The sequence below is a fragment of the Strongylocentrotus purpuratus genome, unplaced genomic scaffold (assembly GCF_000002235.5).
Source record: "Strongylocentrotus purpuratus isolate Spur 01 unplaced genomic scaffold, Spur_5.0 spur5_contig_812, whole genome shotgun sequence".
NCBI classification, from domain to species: Eukaryota; Metazoa; Echinodermata; class Echinoidea; order Camarodonta; family Strongylocentrotidae; genus Strongylocentrotus; species Strongylocentrotus purpuratus.
In genome coordinates this window covers 1199909-1220876 of record NW_022145516.1, presented here as the reverse complement: position 1 = coordinate 1220876, position 20968 = coordinate 1199909, and the positions used below count along the sequence as shown (strand labels likewise).

Below are 20968 nucleotides of genomic sequence, written 5' to 3'. Positions count from 1 at the left end.
ACAGGGCCCTGGCCATGCAGGTGCATTGTCATAAGATACTATGAGGAAATACTTGGAAAATGTTGATCACATTTTTAAGTATTGGTGTACAACTGTACATTGTATATTGTTAAGTTTTGGAATCGTCAACTCATAAGAAATTGACTTGAACTTGCGGAACCTCACATGCACCGAAGACAGAAATGGCAATATATGGGACTTAGCAAGTGGAATGAATGTTTGGTCCAAACATTTCAGCTGATTCTTGTCATATCTTGTATATAGGAGATTATGAAGAACAATGCTTTTCAGGGACCTGAGATTTCTTCGATGAAATTGTTAAAAACACAAAAAGAAAGAGAAAACTCTTTTATCAATCGACTTATAGACATTCTTTAACCTTAAACAGGGCTCCCCTTTTATCATTTTTTTTTATAGCAGAAAGGGGGGGGGGGGTGTGCCAGGTCTGAATGATTGAGTCCCATGTTCAAATTTCTCAATTTTAGGGTTCCGGACTTTTGGGCGCCCATGTGTGCCTGTGCCAGGTTGTGTCAGAGCCCTATTCTCAGTCCCACGTATTTGTATTCATGTAAGTAAAATTAAGTACATTGCATAGCCAAAACTTCCCACCCACATATTTGTACATTTCAGGTGTTGTTGACATACCAATGCATCTCACAACCGGAAAACATTCATTACAGCGTGACAAACAACGGTAGATTCCAGAGTGAAAAATACAATGTTTTATTTGTAAACAACAGCAGTGAAATGCATTGCTGAACACCAGACTTATCACCTATCTCTATTGCCTTGCATTTCAAAACAAGACATTCATGTACTTTTTAATATAAAATACAGATGAAATGAGTGGTGATTTCATCAACGTGAATAATTCTACTACTACTAACTACTCTAGCCCTAATGTTAAAGCCCCACTGTCCTACTTGTAGCTACTTGCTCCCTCTATATTGTAGAAAACTTCCCAATCGGTGCCTGTTGGTCCCCCATGATCCTCTCTTTCTTATTTTAGTTGAGAGCTGAGTAAATGAGATAGCCACCTGTCAGTGACCTCGCTGTCTGGTCTAATCCCTTCTGGCCCAGTAGTATTGACGGACTTTAAATTCCTCAAGAAAAAAAAATTCTTACGATTAGAGCTATGATTTCAAAAAATTGAATGTTCATAGTTTCACAATCAAAAAGGTCGTCTAAATCAGATGAACCTCTTCAAACATAAAAGAGCTAAAATTTGTTAGGGGAACAATGGAGAAATATTTGCTGAATTTGCATAGTTTCGCCTCAATGGTCATCTGTATTTGGAGCACATTAGAGCGGATGCTAGTTGACGTCATACAATGTGGAGCGCACTGCGATTATGCACTAATGTAAACATTAGCTGTCTGTACGCATTAACCATGCTTTAGATATCTCCCTCTCTCTCTCTCTCTCTCTCTCTCTTTCTCTCTCTTTCTACCTCTCTATCTCCCTCTCTCTCTCTCTCTCTCTCTCTTTCTCTCTCTTTCTACCTCTCTATCTCTCTCTCTCTCTCTCTCTCTCTCTCCATCTACCGGTATCTCTATCTCTCTCTCTATCATTATCTTATCATAAATAGCATGCTTCTATGCTTTCTGTTGTATTCAATAAATAGAGTATGTGAATTTAAAAAGAATGCACTGTCAAAGTTCATTAATTGGCACCCGCCCCCCTCTCTTTCATTTTATGTCTGTCTGTTTATATATCTGCAGACGCTTCATTTAAATGGATTTTTCAACCACCAGCCTTCTTCCTTTTGTTCTGTCTCTCATTTCTTTATCTTTTTTGACATCGAGAAAGATTAAATGTGCAATAATGAAGAGAAAAGCAACAAAACGTTCATTCCCAGACAGAGATTATGTCTGCAGCACATTGTAAACACAGTAGTACATCCATGTACTAAACAACATGACGATGACGATTACCGCAACATACAGCCTGGTTCTACACACATACATGTACATACACACAAGCAGACGTGTGATGTGTGCTGTATTCAACACACCGGCCGGCACCCCATTTATGCGTCTTCAAAACATTGGGTGGCAGTTTGCGGGGGCGGCCGTCGCAAATTGTCCTCTCTGCATTCATGGGGGATAGAATTGCTCTCTTCTTCGTCCACGATAACACGACGCTAGACATCGATGTATATATTATAAGGGGAGAGGGAATCCAAGTATTGAAGGGGAGATGTACATAGTAATGAAAAGGGAGTTGTTCAACCTGTGTGGGCGAAAGGTAGATATACTATGTTCTTTTAGAAATAATTAAATAAAAGGAGGATTGTAAACGAGCGATCAGAATCGATTTAAGAGAGAAAAGTGATGGTTGCATCTAGAGATCATTGGTAATGAAGGCATTGCTGAATTTGTGTATCGAGGGTATGTGTGGGTTGGTCCAAGAAAATGATAAGAGAAACGGGGCCATATGTCCGGATTGATTAAAAGATGATACAGATGTAAAATACCTACAGAGATTTGAAGAGAAAGGTAAAGGGACATCAAATGAGCCTGAAGAGATGAGATTATTTTAGGGAAATGAGATTGGATTACTGAATAAAAGAGATAAATCCAGATAGATGAGGATAGAACAAAAAATAAAGGAGAGACAGAAAGACAGAGAGAGACAGAAGTAAGGGGAGGTAGGGGGAGTAGAGAAGGGGAGTGAGAGGGAAAAAGTATGAGAGTGATAGTGAGAGAGAGAGAGAGAGAGAGAGAGAGTGAAAGAAGATAAATTCATTTGAGCAGACATATTTAATGAATTCAACATGGAGACATAGAGAGATGGTGTTAGACGAAAGATGCATGCTTGAGTAATGAAGATCATTAGATGCTGTTTAAAGCAATGTCTGCAACGCAAGCAAGCGAGGGAGCCAACCAAAGGCAGAGCTCCCCTCCCGTGGTTGAATACAAGAGAAGACTATCGCCCACGCACATCCAGGCAAGCGAGGGGGAAGAGAGAGAGAGAGAGAGAGAGGGAGAGAGAGAGAGAGAGAGAGAGATGGAGATGATGATGAAGAAGATTCTAGGTTCAGAAGTTCATCCATGTTGTTTCTCTCACATCGCTCCCTCTCTCTCTCTCCTCCGATCGTAACGAGTGGGAGGCGTACTTTCCCTCGCTCGTCCCTGCTTTACATGCTAAAATGACAAGTCTTCACCATCCTCCCTGCATCCTAGATTTGGGGCTTTTCTTCCTTTCTTCTCTTAATCTTACCAGAAGCACTTTCTCCCACATTTCTTGTTAAATCTTTAAATCCTCTCTGCAAAATGACATTTTCTTAATTATCTGATAGAATTTCAAATTTGAATCTGTAATTTGTTATTCTCTCTACATTCAAATTCTTTAAAATTTCATGAATTACAAATTCAATTTTGATTTTTTTTCTTTTTCTTCCCTTCTTCAAATTCTCTCGACCAGTCAATCTGTAACTGGATTTGTCTTCCTGTTTTTTACAAGCACTCATAAACTTATCTTCTTCCGAATCTTCCCTTTAAATTCTCTCCCTACAATAAAATTCTTTCAATTCTCATCGGATTGAAGTTGGTGAAGTACAGTTAATCCTGAATTATATACCAATGCAATCGAAACAAAAACAGAAACAGATAGCACTTTTTTATTCAGATTTGTCTTCACTTGAACTTACATTCCAGAAATGAAATATTTTTCCTCTTCTTACAAGCACTTTACACTTTACTTTCACCCCCTTAAATTCTTTTTCTACAATAAAATTATACATCTTGAAGTATTTTAAATCATTTTTAGTATGACTACTTCCTTTTTCCTCTTGAACTTACACTCTGATATCAAAATTCTTTTCCCTATTCTCAAAAGCACCTTCCTTTCACCTTTTCCCATTTAATTCTTCCTTTAAAATTTCATTCAAAGCATCTCAAAGGATAACATATTCAATTAAAGACTTGTCAATCTCTATTTTAATCAGTGATAATTTGTCTAGTTCTTAAGAGTCTCTTCCTTACTGCTGCACCCCCCCCCCCCCCCCTCTTGAGGTTCCGTCCACATTATTGATTTAGATTCCTTGTGTATGTGTGCTATTATTAATGATCATTCATCACATTTCCCTTCCTATTCATTATTCATTGACTCTTCTTTTTTTTTGGTCGCAGATATCGGTCGGGTTACTGGCATTTTTTTCAAGGGTGACGAGTTGAAACCATTCTTGATTGCGAATGAAGCATGATAAAATACTTCCTGCCATTTTTATGGTTATCTTGGTTCTTTATCACAAAATTTGAACCTGTCTATCTTTATCAGCATGTCTCCTTATCTTTCTTTTTTCTCCTTTTTTTGTCTCTCATGATGTTCTCTTAATTCTCTGTCTGTGCTTCATTCTCTGTTTTGGCCTCCCCCCCCCCCTTTTTTTTTTTAATAAAAGAAATATGCTTCTTCCTCCATTTGTTTCTTCTCTGCCAATCTCTTTCATAAATAACAACCATGATCGTACCAATTTAAGAAGTAGATATAGAGAAAGATGGACAAGGACATGCAGAGAAGAGAGAGAGAGAGAGAGAGAGAAAGAAAAAAAAAGGGAGAGAGAAAAAAAAAGAGAGAGGGGGAGGGGGACAGATAGACTACTGTAAATTGAAGAAAATTGTGACTTCAAACATTTGTAAATTATGATGAATATCTTATTTTCACTTCAAAAAACTTTTCTTGATCTTTCATTCATTAAGGCCTGCTGGTTTATGTAAATGAAACTTCTGAAAAAAGACACAAGTTCTCGTTTTCCTTTCGTGCAAATATTGACATCAAGTTTCATTATTTTCTTGTGACAACAATTTACAAAGATTGCTTCAATATGAAACAGAAAACAGATCACTTTCATCATCAACTAAACTGCTACCAAATATTATCAATAAATCAATACTAAATGGCAAGCAATTATCACTTTCATCATTAACTAAACTGCTACCAAATGTTATCAACAGACTATGACAAGCAAGTGTGTATTCATATAAACTAGTGGGATAACGATGTAAAGAGCTATCACTTTCACAGAATTGAGCAGTTGATAAAAAGAAAGAAACAAAGTACCACAAAAAGAAAGAGAGAGATGGCACGCCCATCATAAAAATAATCCATCTCTTTAATTAATAATGTGATCTATAGGAGCCAAAAGGGCACTATAAACCAATTGTCAAGTGCTGTTATTTTAAGTCTACAAATCACCTGAAAACATAATTTGAATATAGCTACAATGTATAAATTCAACCTTAAAATAAGTACTAAACCTGGCAATTCTATAGATAAACGGTTATTGGAGTATGAAATTAAATTCAGATAAAAAAAAATAAATAAAAAACATATCGGACTAGGGTTCCATGTGCACCCTAATTTATAGTGAGTGCGTAGTTGCATATGTGTACATTAACTGGCCAATTCAACAAGATGTTTTACTGTTCATTGAGAATGTATTGAAATTGCAACTGCTATGTTTAGAATTAATATTTGAAGCTCATATTTTGAAAACATCATAGCCATATGAAACCCCTTAATACCACAAGAGCAAAAACTGTTTTGTTGTTGTACAATTTAATTTAATCTAATAATAATAATAGTTCCAATAATTAATAATATCTAAATATATCATTGTTTTTCCTAGAAATCTTTAAAGTTTCCTGGAACTAGATCGCTCATTGCTTCCGTCTATTTTTGCCACAGCAGGCAACGCACACTTTCATATGTTCTTGAATTGACCAACATAACTATCTAGACTCAAATATTACTGGGGTAATTGCATTCATTTCCATTAACATCATCCTAGTTCATAATGTCACAGATGAAACAGTTCCATCTTGTTATTCCCTTTTCCCAGTGCCCCCCTACGATACTAGTAACCTAAAAAAATACCTTGTTTACAAATAACAGCACCATTTTCCCCTTTCCTTGTTTTTAACCAAGATACATCAAAATTCTCACTTGATCACTTTTCTTTCTTTCTTTTTTTTTCTTTTCTGTTTTTACTGTTAAATATTTTGTTTGTGTTTAAAAAATTATGATAAGCCGTTAGCATCTATGAAAATATTTTGTAAAAGTTATTTTAAAAGGCATCAAATGTTAATTCAAATCTATCATATTTATCATGGATGTGGAATTCATCAAAAGTCTAAAATACTAGATTTTTTGCTTTTAAATATATTTTATTTTAGGGCTACAAATGACTCTCCATAATTTTAAAGTCCAACTTAGACTAAAAGCTTATCTGCCATAGTTTACAGGAGGGATTAGACTGCCCTGCAAGGTCACTGGACAGGTGGTTATCTCATCAACTCAGCTCTCAATTAACATAAGAAAAAGAGGATCATGGGGGACTAATGGTCACCGATTAGGCATTGTTTGTTATATAGAGGGCGCAAGTAGCTACAAGTAGTGCAGTGGGCCTTTAAGCTCGACCTGAGATATTTAGTTTAGAGCAAAGATCCACCATTTTAACACATTTGTTACTATTATTATCACTAGTGTTTCTGATAATCTCATCAAAAATAGCTTTTTCTAAAATATTCACCCTTTCCCCCAACCATAACAAAAATGTTGAGCTAGAATAGAACAACAACAAAGATACAACCCAGATGCATTATTTTTTGTTTGTTAATACTTGAAATTCTCTTTTGTTTTTGGCCTGACAACCTCTACAATATCTTGTTGACTGTACCGTACACTGCACTTTTTTGTCCAACCATGACCGAGAAATTGAACTAGAATTAACACACTGACACCCTTATAACAAAGAACGAGTCGATATTTTTTGATAATAATACAGTATTATCGCGCATCAAGCCCACCCGAACACACATATGACAAGGTGTAACACTGCCTTGAACAAATCAATAAGGTGTTCGGACGGACAAATAGATGGGTTTGTTCCCAATATGTCCAGCTGTTGTGTGTTGATATGGTCAATATTACATGGTTGACCGTTGAGTGACCTCTCAGCTGTTATGGACATGACCTAGAATTGCTTTACATATGCAATGGAGTGATAAGACGTGTATTGTTTTCAATTCTACTCTCCAATATTTGTTTTAAGAAAGTTGTTTGAAAGACAATTTCTGACATCAATTTTAATGAATGCACATGTTATTAAGTGTAATATATTTAATTAAATACAGAATCTCACACTGGAAGTCCTGTGTGTCTTTTTTTCTTCCCCCCTCACTATTTTGATGGAAATACACAAAGTCTTAATGATATTAGATGTATATATAATGAGATGCGATATTAAAAAAAAAAATGCAGTGTGCTTGCCAGCCCCAAAAGACCGAAAATTCAAAGATCGATTGCATCATATTATGTAATACTGTCTGGGATTCACTCATTGGTTTACTGTGCATTTTAGCATTGAGAGAGAGAGAGAGAGAGAGAGAGAGAGAGAGGGGGGGGGTGAGCTGCCTAGTCTTGAAATTGAAGCACTTTTGTAATTAAATAAATAAACAAAACTGGCCCCCGCATATTCATAATTTTTGCTTGGCTTTTCAAAGGACCACATGATAAGGAACATTTTATAGAAATTGGTTTGATATATGAAATAAAGCTTTTTATTTCTCATCTTAATGAGTCTTTACATGAGCAATGTTGAAACAGTGCCTGAAACTCTAGACTAGAGTTCAAACGGAGGACAAGGGAAAAACTGCATAGTACATATACACATGCAAACATATGAGAAATAAATCATGAGTGCTTGCATGTGTGTGTGTGTGTGTTTACCTGAAGGGTTTCCATTCATAGGCAATGGTGCAGTGCGGGTTTTCAATGGCTACACACACAGACACACAAGCCATCACAACACACAAAATACTGTATATGTGGGAACGTAGGTAGATGCCCACTACATCATCTGCACATGAAGGTAATAATATCGTGGAGTTTCTCCCTATGTCAAATTGCAGTAGATACATGTATGAAAGGATAATACATTAGTCTAATGACTTGGGGGCCCGGATTTCTAGGAAACCCAAGCGATTAGTGATAAACTTGACCCGTTTTCTTCGTTTCCAGGGGTTTCACAAGACCAGGGGTTCATAAACAATGATCACAGTTTGTGGGAGGGTGAACTACTGCACTCATCTCAAAATCATTATCTTAGAGTAGATAGAATTAGTATAAAGCTTTTAAAATTGATATAATAATAGATAAGTTATCAAATTGCAATATAAAGAAATAATCATAAAAATCTGTCTTTTCAGTTTTGGTTGAATGCTGCAACTTAATGTGGTGGTGGTGGTGGTGGTGGTGGTGGTGGTGGTGGTGATGGTGATGGTGGTGATGGTGGTGGTGGTGGTGGTGATGGTGGTGGTGGTGGTGGTGGTGGTGGTAGTAGAAGAAGTGGTGGTGATGATGATGGTATTATGGTGGTGGTGATGATGATGATGGTAGCAATAACTATCCCTTGAAACCAAATCCAAACCTCATCCAATGTGTTTCTGACAACAAATCGTCTTCTAACAGATGTAGCAATAAGCTCTAAAATTCTTTTGAAATCTCTTGAAACCTGAACTAAAAACAAAGCGAAGCGAATCTGAAATTATCATGCTCATCTCAAAGAAAGGTTGCTCTATTTATAAAAATGAAAAAAAGGGGGGGGGGAGGGGTTGAAATGAATATCAAACAGCTTGAATCGATAGGAAACAATTCAAGGAATGACTACTTAACAGAGATTAGTCCGTTATGAAACCAAAGCCCTCCCTCAGGCATTCAAAATAAAACAGACATTTGCAGGAAGAGCTGAGGGGTACAAAAAAAAAATCCATTGAAATACAAAACTAACACCGGAAATAGACTTGGATTCAAATGAGATCCTTCCGATTCTATCTTCTCTTTTCTTCGTTTCCCCATCTGAATGGTTAGAGAGCGTTCCCTCGTGATTCCGCGAGCAGTAGGCTATGAAATAATTGCAACCTTGGCAGAGCGGACTAAAAATAGGCCCCATTAAAAGTCAATTCCGAGCTTGGTTTGAAACACAAAAATGGATGAACATCTATCTGCTGCTTTATCAACACTTGAAAGAGGGCTTGCTCAGCAAACAAGAACAATTTTTTTTCAGATCAGAGTGGAAAATAATTTTTTTAATAAGAAGAAAAAAAGAATGGATGCCACATTTTTGGATCTATCCTTGAATTTATTAAAGTGACAATTGTTTGAAAACATAAATACATACATGTGTGTGTGTAATATCTGGTGACTAACTTCAACAGTTCAAGTCATAATTCTCTTGTGACTAACTTCTACAATTCAAGTCATAATTCCTTAACACCTACATGTAGGTCTAAACAAGAAACATGGCATCCATTAATAAGAGATTAAAGTGAGCATCAAATTATCAGATCTATCCTAAAGTTTATTAGAGATGATTTCTGAAGAACAAGTATTTACAAAATAGAATAATATGTGTGATGGTTATCCTTTTTTTATTATTTCAACATTCTCAAAACGCCACCACAGCAATATCGCCTGTTTGGACTTTGGAGCCAGAGAAGGGTTAACTCATTGTAAAAAAGATTTGGAGTGAACGCCCTTCCGGCTCTGAACAAGTCCATCAAGAAAGTATGCATCAATTTTGACACTTATCTTGCAGTTAATCAGTGATAATTGACCGCAGAACCATCATGCCAGTATAAAAATAGTTGTCTTGTGCAAAATGTCTCACTTTTTAACAAATATTATACATTGACAAACATCATGACCTAGCGATATAAAAAGAAAACCTTGTGTCCATCTAACAAGAAGGAGGTTTGCATCGATTGACTGGACGCGATCGCGGGTCGTTGTTTTGCCACCGATGTCTGCGACCCTGTATAATTGGCGGAAAGACCTGATCGGTGCGGTGGAGCGTTCATGCCCAAAATAACATCAGAGAGACCCGAAGGCTATCTTGACCATTACATACTTCCGGCCGGTTATGTCATGTCCAGTGCGGCGACATGACAATCTAGACTCCGGATTAATTTCCGTTGACCGTAAAGATAGAGAGGAAAGATCCAAAGTTAGGTGAACTAACTTCTAGAGTATTTTTTTTTTCTTCAACCAAACCTGCTATTAGTGTCCACCTGTATAGAAAGATCACCTGTCTATAAAGACCACATATTTGTTGTTTTCCATTAAATACTATTTCTTTCATACTTGAATAATATTTCTCACTAAAATCTTTACTGGAGGGACCTGTACCTAAAGACCCCTTGCACGTAGAACCTTCATTTTATGTCTCCCTTGAGCGATCTTTCAATGCAGATTTAGCTGTACAATGATACAATCACCAAAATGTTCATACAGTACACATTCAATGTGTTAACCTCGTTAAGTGACCACCTGTATAGAAAGGTCACCTGCCTATAAAAAATACACCCCTTTCCCTTCCCCTGCCTTGTGACCAAGGTACATGTATATCATTTGAATCGGCACAATTATACTATTTACTAGAAATGTTATTACATGCTGACTACTATTCAGCACGTTCATATCTACTAAAGATCATGTACAAAAAAGTGTTTTCTTCTCAGTGTGTGAACGTTTTTAAACAAGTGTTAACAGCTGTCGTACAACACTTGCTCCTCAGACAATTGCTACGCACCTATTTCCTACACTAACCAAATTTCTTAATTCAAATTTCAATCCTCAACTCAACACCTAACCCTAACCCTAAACCCCAACTGCACCTAGGCATATACCTTTGGTGAAATAAAGCCCAAACAATCGTCGCAGGAATAAATGTTGGGTCACTTAATAATCTAAAGTTTCTTGTTGCTATTACACAACAAGTGATTAACTTTAGACATGATACTTCCGTTTATAAATTGTCTAGATCGATGGGTCAAAGGCCCTATAGGAATGCACACCTACATGTTTTGTTTGTATAGCTAGAGATTGAGACACTTTCAATTAACCTCGCTCTAAAAACACATTTTCTCCTTCCGTCTCCACGCTTAACCCCGGGTTTTAAATCTTTAATTTCATAACGACGGTCACAATAGCTTTCGATAACGTCCACTTTGTCTCGCGCTCGCATACCTGCGCCTCTATCTCCCTCCTGCGTTAATTAGCGAAACGGGGGAGGCTATTTCGGTACATCCGGCCAGATTTGCTGTGGCAGCAAATTTTGCGCTCGACTCGGCCCACAGCTGATAGGACAGCTGACAGCACAAGTGTCGTCCAGTCCTCATCACCCAAAGCAATCATATTCTCCTTATATTTGTTGGATATTTCTTAATAAACTGCTGTTCAGCGTCACCTTTTTAGTGGCATTTAAACATATATTTGGATCTGAAATTCTAAGAATGAAACACTAAATGGTTTGTCTTAACTGCTGTCCAGTGTCATTTTAAGTGGTATTTAAAAATATCTTTGGATCTGAAATCCTAGGAATTAAACACTATATACATGTATATAATTGAGCAACAAGAGCAAAAATCACAGGAAATTTTGAGTTCATTTCTAACGCAGTACATTGTGCCCTTCATAAAGAAGATCCATTTAACAGTACGTAACCATCAGTCTTTAAATTGGCAACACGGTGTGCAATGTATAATCATTATTTGTGTACAAATTGGCAATTTTCAGTGGAATTATATTATTTTCAGTCACATTGGTTCATTCTATATACAGTATGTACACTTTTGATTTTGTGAATGATGTAGGGGTGGAAAATAAGAATAATTGGCGCCAATTTGAAGAGGAAGAAGTGATTTATTTGGGCTTTAAAAATACTGTGAGCTGGTATGGCCTAAAGAGCATCCGGTATTTGCTCAGGTTTATTGACTTGCCTCCTAATCTAATCCTCGTATCAGATACAAAATATAAGAATTTATCTAAACTGTTGAGTGTATATATTAAGCTCCTTAGATATCAATTGGATTTCTCAATGGATTTCTCCAGGCAAAATCTTTTAAAAGAATTAAATCAAATGCACATGCAATTGATTTATTATTTAAAGAATATACTACTCATTATTTATTAATGTGCAATTGTAGCATGTGTACAGTATGTTACTGGCTACAATCAATTTTCATTTTTAATCTATTGCAGGGTCGAGAATGATAGGGAGGAAGGGGGTAAAGAAGAAGATGAAAATGAGGAAAATGAGGAGGAGTAGAGGAGGAGGAGGAGGAGGAGGATATCTTCATATGGCCCTTCCAATTAATACATTTCATTATCTGATCTCTCCTTCTCTCTCTCTCTCCATCTCCTTCTCTTCTGGTTGTCTACATGTAAAATTGGCATCCTCTTGATTAATTCCTTCCGTTGACATTTCCCACATCCTCTCTGCCTCTCCATCTCCCCCTCTCTATCTCTCTCCATCTCTCTCAAATTGAATCGTCTGGAGCGATGCATGCAGGCCTGTATGCAATTTGTGAATGGGCTGTAAATGGTTTCCGGACTCAAATTGATTCACCTCCGTAGAGCCGGTGGGTTCTATTTTTGGGGCGGCCACTGGTGAATTATGAATGCGATTAAACCCGTCTCCCAAACCAACTAATGGAAGGAAGCAGGGAGGGAGGGAGAGGGAGGGAGGGGGAAGGAGGGGGAGGGAGGGAGAGGGAGGGAGGGAGAGGGAGAGGGAGAGAGAAAGAGAGGGAGAGGGAGGGAGAGAGGGAGAGGGAGAGGGAGAGAGAGGGAGAGAGAGAGATGGAGAGTGAGAGAGATGGAGAGAGTGAGTGTGTGGGTGTGTGTGTGTGTGTGTGTGAGAGAGAGAGAGAGAGAGAGAGAGAGAAAGAGAGGGAGAGAGGGAGAGAGAGGAAAATATTGAGAGATAGAGAGAGAGAGAGTGTGTGTGTGTGTTTGTGTAGAGGAAGATGCCTTGTACAAAAAAAGACTAACAGAGAAAATGTCAGTGAAAGAGTCAGAATGAAACTTTTTTTCCCTCCAAAAAACTAAACAAAAAAACCTGTATGTAATTCTTTGATTTCTAATAAGCCTTTTGCTATTTAAAGATACCCGGGACACGAAGTGATAGGTCTGTAAAAATTAATAGATATCAAGGAGTTTTCTAAGTATACTTGATCACAACAAAAGACCAATCCTTAAAACATGAAGACAGAGAGAGAGAAAGAGAGAGAGAGAGAGAGAGAGAGAGAGAAAGAAGGAGAGAGAGAGAGAGAGAGAGACAGAGAGAGGAGAATAGACATGGAAAAAAAATGAATTTAAAACAGAAAAAGAAAATTTAATCCGATTCAACAATTGCACAGGTATTCCCCCTTTCAAGTTTTTAGCATGCTTGCTTGTTTCCACGACGATGGCATTTATGACGGCGCCAAACCCTTGCCGTATATTTAAGTGAATAGCTTCCCTACTGTCAGATATCATTAGGTACTTCCAAACACACACCACAATATAACAATTACGGTTGTCAAATGATTATCCATTTTCTGTAAAGACTTTTAGTTCCCTATGTTTTTCTATTAGGGATATTATCCCCTATAAATTAAAGGTCATTTTCATATATTATCAAATTAAAGGGCAATCCATATGAGATATCAGAAAGTCAGAGAAATTATCGACTCAGCCAATTTGAAAAGCCCATACCTATCATGATGATAACTTTTTAAAATTAATAACTTTCCCATTCTTTGTTGGATTTAAATTTGTCTACTTCTCTGATATTTCTGCAGTCCTCTTCAATAGTTTGCTATCAAGGTTGAATTTCCCTTTAATAATGTCTTTGTGAAGTGCCTAGTTACAATTATTTCATGCACCTACTGTATTACCAATAATTTTATTTGAATAGTCTTTTGCATACATTATATTTTTTAAGGTAGGGCAAGACATGTTTGTCCTACCTAGCAACAATGAATCTACCTTCATTTCGCATTCAGACTATTAAAATACAATAGTATATACATTGTAACAGGTGAATGTAATAGCTTGTTGCGGTAAAGTGAACTTGTATATTAAAGTTTGAATACGTTTTGAAAGTGGCTAATTGGCAACATCTATATCAAATGATGACGTAATCAGAGAGAATCTAAACAATCTTTTTTAGGCATAAATTTAGCCCTTTTAATAATCTAATGTATGTAACGAAGATGTAAATGTTTGAAGATGAAAGGTCATAACTTTAAAAAGCATGATGCTCTCAGACTACATACACTATACATTGGCTTGCAACTTTCTGTCTAACATTAGACAATTATTTCTCTTAGGCCATTATAAAAATTGTCTGTTTGGAGCCAAAAGGGTGCAAGCTCTGCCTCCCAGCTGACGTATCGTTGTTAAGTAACCCCTAGCAATGACCACCAGATAACCCCCATCTCCAGGCACCCTCCCCGCCCCCCTCCCTGCCCCCTGCCACGCCCCCCTGCCATGCGGCCATCACATCAAGGCGCTGTCCATAAGAGGCCAAGTGCTGGGGTCCAATCAGAGGGAGCTGGTTATCCTTTCTTCTCCACTACGATGGCATTCAGAGTATGCCAAAGTTGTTTGAGATGGCATCCCGGTCTTCCTTCTACCAGCTAGTCTGAGAAAACAAGACCCTGAGTGCTGGACTTCAGCTTTTAGAATGGCGCTGGTGAGCACTTTCTGTTTGCAGTGATTTAACAACATTTGGTGCTCCTACATTTGCTTTAGTATGAACTGCTCACAACTTTATTTTATCAAAAGTGTAGGGATAGGGTTGCAATTAGGGTAAGCAAAAAAAGATATAGAGGAGCAGAGAGTGATTCAGGTCTGGTTTAAAGCTCCGAAAGAGTTCTAGTAAAAAGATTTAAACAAATTATAGCTAAAATATTTCAATATCTTTGCGAGTAAATCGCACTTACACAAAACCAAATGCTAATAAAGGCATTGTCTCCAGTTTTACAAATCAGATAAATTGCGCTTCAAAAGGATCATGAAGTGCCTCAAAAAGTAAAAATCTTTGAGTGACGGGTTTTACCATATTCATTTTCCACGATAGACTGTAGTGTTATAAAAACTGTTGGAATTTTTTTTGTTGAAATTTTGACTTCCTATCATAATTGTTTTGTAAAGTCATGGGATTCCTGACGGACCTAAAGGTTTATAATTATGATTGAAGCATTATGAGCTAAATCCAGGATTTTGTTTCATAATCTGAGACAAAGTTACCCAATCCCTTTAAACGATGCCTTTAAAGAGGTCCTGCGACAAGACAAGTTTGTTTGTTGTTTTGTTTTGTTTTGTTTTGTTTTTGTTTTTTTTGGGGGGGGGGGGACACTGGCTAGGATAAAAGTAAGGTGTAGTGTTGGGTTCAGAGGTGAATTAAGGATTTTCGTTTGGGTAGGAAATGTACAGTGCATGTATCTGGTAGCAAACGAGGTCGATGGGATAACTGATGACATGTAATCAGTGTAATGTAACCGAATGTTAATCAAATTACATACCTTCTGTGTCGTTAGGTAGGACAAGCCATAACGTTTGCCTTACCTAGCAACAATTCAAGTATGCAATTCCAAAGACTATTGACGTACGATTATTTGTAACAGGTGAATGAAATAATTTGTAAACGCGACAAACCACACAATGTGGTCAACTGTCGGGAATGAGTCAACAAAGATGTATGCGCTTTATATAATTTGATTTAATTACAAAAATGGCCTATTACTACCTTCTATAAACTGATTTTCAGTTACAAAAATAGATTTAAACGATCTGAAATAGAATAGACTTCCAATAAGTTTCTGAAAGTTGTACTTAAATCAACTGAATTTTTATGAAATAAATGAAAATGTTAAAAACAGAATAAATCTTGAGCTGCTGTGCAAAATTAAAGAAAATGATCAAAAATACAAAATGATTTATATTTATCGGAAGTAACAAAATAGAGTAAGTACATTATATCAAAGCTGCTGTACATCTATTCATTAGCAAAATAAATTGATTAAAAGTTTTGGAGAATCACCTTGGGGGTGGTTGTTTTTGTGCAAGATTGCGTGTGCTTCCATCTCGATTAGGAGCTTCCATATTTCATTCTACGGACCATCAATTTTCATCTGATTTCCCATCAGTCTTTGCGCCACCATCGATTAGGCTCAGACCACTCGTCAGAGAGGGCGATATTAAGCAGTCATAGCTCACAGATTAGACCATGAATAAGGAGCTTACCGTATTCAAAGCGTCCTGCCGGGAACGTCTTCGTCCAAGAAATACATGGCAAAGACAACATCGCGAAAAGTGCGATATCTCTCTGACTTTTGCTTGATTTTGCGTCATTCACTTTTCATCTCTAAATCCTCCTCTCCCTTTTTCCTTATTTTCTTTTCACTCCTTCCTCACTCTTTTTAATCTTTCTCTTTTCTGTCTCTCGCTCCCCTTCTCTCACCTCTTTATTCTAGCTTTTCACACTTCCCCCCCCCCTTTATCTCTGATTTAATTTATTCTTTTCATCTTTTCCTCTTTCATCTCTTATTTTGTCCTCTTTCATCTCTTATTTATCTCTCCTTCACCTTTCTCTCCCCTTCTTCCCCTCTCATTTTTTTGTTCTTCCTTTTATATTTCGTCTCTTTATAATCTCTTCCTTTCACCTTTCTCTCCCCACTCTTTTGTTCCTGTCATTCATCTCAGCACTTATTTATACCTTCATCCCTTCTTCTCTCCCTCTCTCTTTTTTTTTCTCTCTCTCTCTCTCTCTCCTTCACATTTCTCTCCCCCCCCCCCCCACTATCTCTCATTTTTTGGTTCTTCCTTTTATCTTTCGTCTCTTTATCTCTCTTCCTTTCACCTTTCTCTCCCCACTCTTTTGTCTCTATCATTCATCTCAGCACTCATTTATACCTTCATCCCTTCTTCTCTCCCTCATTCTTTCTCCATCCCCGTTCTACCCACTCTCTTTTCAATCATCTTCCCTCCCTCTCTCTCTCTTTCTTTCTAGCACAAAGCCCAGGGAGGGAGGGAGGGTAAATCTCTTTGACTGCTTGCTCCTGCTCTGACGTCACGAGCCACCGTCAGTTTGAACCGCGGTCCAGGTATGACGTCAAACGCTTTATGATGTATCTGCCTGGTCGCCGTGGCGATGGCGTCATCGGGAGTTGAAAGCTTGTCAGGAATGTTTAGGACGTATTATGTCTTGTCTTGTCTCTATGTATCGTCTGGCTAGCATTTCTTGACAGCACCCAGCTCACAACGTCACAATTCTCGGTGTACTATCTACATAATACCTCATCCATTTGGCCCATTACATTATATTAAAATGATGGGAGGCCAGCGAGTTCACCATATATGGCAGTCTGCCCTAGAGATAATAATTCTCACCAATGCTAATTCAGCAGGCAACTTTGAATACTGACAAACAGTATTCTTTTTTGTCTATGGAAGCTCTCTTGGGGAATTAATATAGTTTTTAACTTTTTATATCAAAAAAGGGATAAACATATCCAAGTGTGCAGAAATAGGTGTTTTTCTGTTTTCCCCCAAATTGTGTTGGTTATTTTTGTCAAAACTAAACAAAACTACAGTGTACCATGTTGCTTTTTTTTTGTTGTGAAACTGCTAAACACATGACAATAACTTATAATTGTCAGGTACCCATCTACACCTGGGCGAAGAGTGGCAAATTTGGATTAATGTCTTGCCAACAGACGTCAGTGCCAGGCTGAGGTTTGAACCCTCAACCCTTGGATTAAGAGTCAAGTGAATGAACCACTATACCACAGCACCACCATGAACATATTAATTGCAAAGCGGTAGTCTCCCTATTCTTTTGTGGTGATTATTTATGTGTGTTTGTCTGGGGTGGGGGGGGGGTCAGATTAGTTAGAGTACTCTTCTTCACTTGTAAAAGTGAACAATTTAAACGAAAGAAAACACTAGTGCAGTTATTCACAAATTTCTTCAAAAAGAAAAACCTTACACAACCCAGTGATATTGTGTATCAGAGAAAAAAATCATGGCAGTTACGTTGTCATCTAATCAACGATATAAGGCTAAATATTCAACCTGCGTTAGTGAGGTTCTTTCCACATCTTTTTTTGGCATAGCCAATTCTAATATTATCCATATTCATCCAAAAACTGATACCATAGGTAATCTCTGTATTAGCCTACTCTGTATATGCCTCACATACTCTTCACGTAATCACGACGGCTAAAAACAACTTTTGAGAGATACTTTTACGCAACCTCATGACTGAAAAGTGCGTCACAAAAGCATCGGTTTTGGATTACGTTGCCATGATGTTTTGGAATGCGAGGGAAATATGAAAAACATCTTCCAGAGGGTTTAGTGGAGTATATCCATTCTATTCGAGCAAATAGAATAGATTACCGGTAGAATATTAAAAGTATAGATTTGAAAACAATACACATCAATACCACTGGATATATTTGCAATGTTTTTGTTCAGGGTTCTAGTTATTTTTTTCAGAGATCAAATGGGAATCTTAGTTGCATACAGTACATGTTTATTTTTTTTAATGACAAGTTTGGAAATCAAATCTGGAGACCATATTGGATCCTATCTAAACTACAGCAGTTTTAAATTTAGATAAGTTATTCCACCATAAAATAAAGAACACCTTTTTTATTCATCCACGCTTTGATAATGTCATCTACATTTCTGAACAAAGAAAGAAAAGACTCTTCTTTGGAGCTACATTCCCCTTTCCCCCACCTATTCTAGTAAACTCCACAGGACATACACAACAAGTTACCAAAGGGTTGTACTCGGACATATCGTCTGTTTGGAACCGGAAGGGCGTTTACTCTGTGTTTAATAAAGCATATGAATTAACACCCTTCTGCATCCAAACAGAACAAAAATGCTCCTGTGACAATTGCCCTAAGTTTTATTTCATCTAAGACATACATGTAGGGTTAGGAGTGCTATTGGGTTTTAGGAAGAGGTTTAGGGTTGGGGTTAGGGTTAGGAATCGTGTTTGGTGCAGGGTTGAAGAGTTGGTTAGTTCAGGACATTGAACTCAGAGAAGTAGGTGCACCCACTCGTCCAACCATATTTGTTAGTCTCGAGCATGGTTAGTACGATCTATAAAGTAGATATATGATTGGGCTTATGTATATCCCCAATCTTAAGCAGCAACTTGGGCCGGCTTCCACTGGCTTTGTTTTTCATGAATACGTTAGGCTTAATGCAGTCACTTGAATTTCACTGCTCAGCATTTTGATATAATAATGCTGATAACTACCCACCCCCCCCCCCCCCACCCCCACCCTCTCTCTGATATACTGAGAAAGTTCACAGAGGAGGCACAGCTAATGGTATTCTGTTAATAAGCAAAGAAGATTTGTCTTCTTCAACGAATGCTGGAGTACACCCACAAGTAATGTAGACTGGCAGACTTCGACAAGATATTTTTTCAGCTTCGTATTTGAAGGGGGAAGATTACAGGTTTATCTCCTCATTAAGTCACGGTTTCAGAGACTAGGGTTGTATCAGAGTGGGGGACACAATTTGGAAAGCCTCCTTAAATACAAACATGAATATATATGCATGGGAATGTATTGTGTGTACATGTGGTTGACTTAAACATTAAAATACATTATCTTTGCAAACATACAAGAGCATGGTAAAAGATTAAACACAGTTAAAATCGTTATAAACACAACAGCACTCCTACGCAGATAATTCACCAGACGGCATTCGCACACACACAAAAAAACGATTTGAGGAAGCTTTTTCAAAGAAAAACATTATTAACACATATTGGCAAGGCCAATTTCCTCCAGACAATCTTCTTCTAATCACAAGAAAATCGAGGGGGAAAAAGTGCAAATGCAGACCTGGAAAAATTCAGCATTCAAAGACAGTAGTTGAAGAGAAGAAAGAGGAGGTGGAGGAGAAAAGAAGAAGTGGAAAGAAGAAGGGGTAAGAAAGAAGGAGTGGATGAAGGAGGAGAAGGAAAGAAAGAGGAGGAAGAAAGAGGAGGAGGAGGAGTAAAAAAGAAGGAGGAGAAGAAGAAGAAAAGAAGGGGGAGGAAGAAAGTGGAGGAAGAAAGAGGAGGAAGAAAGAAGGAGTGGAAGAAGGAGGACGAGAAGGACAGAAGGGGGAAGGAAAGAAGGGGGAGGAAGAAAGAGGAGGAGGAGGAGGAGTAAGAAAGAAGAAGTGGAAGAAGGAGAAGGAGGAGGAGGAAAGAAGGAGAGTAAGAAAGAAGAAGTGGTAGGAGGAGAAGGAGAAGAAAAGGGAGGAGAAGGAGGAAAAGAAGGAGAAGAAGGAGGAGGAGAAACGGAAGGAAAAGAAGGAGAAGAGGGAATATAAGGAGGGGGAGGAGAAGGAGCAGAAGAAGAAGGAAAAGAAGAAGGAAAAGAAGAATAAGAAGGAGGAGAAGAAGAAGAAGAAGAATAAGAAGAAGGCAACGAAGGTGAAAAAGGCAAAGAAGAAGAGGAAATAGGGCTATATACCATAACGCTAGTATCTCCCCACCAACAGGTGTTCGGTACAAAAGATAGAATGAATCTTGTCGCACTTACCTCGATTAACGAGAACGATACCTTGCCCAGGGTTAGGCCACTTTACTTGTGCAAAACCTGGACAGAAGGAGGAAAAAAAAGTGAAAATTTGATAAGAAACATACTTTCCAAAGCCAAAGACAAACCATTTTTTCCCAGGTAAATAAAAGCTTTGAGCCCTTGGCTTTGCTTAGAATGGAAAGACCTGGGAAACTTCATTAAATTCATCCCTGATTTAGTAAATGAATTCATTGACACACAATTATAATACATCATACGTCACTGTCTAATATAGTCTAGTCAAACTGAGGGAGAAGGGCAACATTACTTAATTTTTTTAAATCTTTTTTTATATACAGAAAGTTATACCCCACTACCCCTCAACAGATGATCTCATGTAACGATTCGCTCAATTTTTTTTTTGTTAACAAAAATATATGTTATTGATGATAAAAAAACATTTCATGTAGTGTGCTGATGGGAAATGGGTATGAAAGTGTAAAACGGTTTGATTTCAAAAATTGTATTAAATCATAGGGAAATATTGGACATTTAACCTCTATGGTGAATAAAGACCATTGCTTTAAAAGAAAATGGTT

At 37.6% G+C, this 20968-nt stretch overlaps 1 protein-coding gene across 1 annotated transcript in view; it reads right to left on the bottom strand.

Moving 5' to 3' along the window:
- LOC581224 (dual specificity tyrosine-phosphorylation-regulated kinase 1A) overlaps positions 1 to 20545 on the bottom strand; it is a 39204-nt gene extending 18659 nt beyond the window's left edge. The window contains exon 1 of the mRNA XM_030978463.1: positions 20391 to 20545. The gene's annotated coding sequence lies outside the window, so the exon portion shown is untranslated. The remainder of the gene's footprint in view (positions 1 to 20390) is intronic.
- Positions 20546 to 20968: the final 423 nt, after the last annotated feature.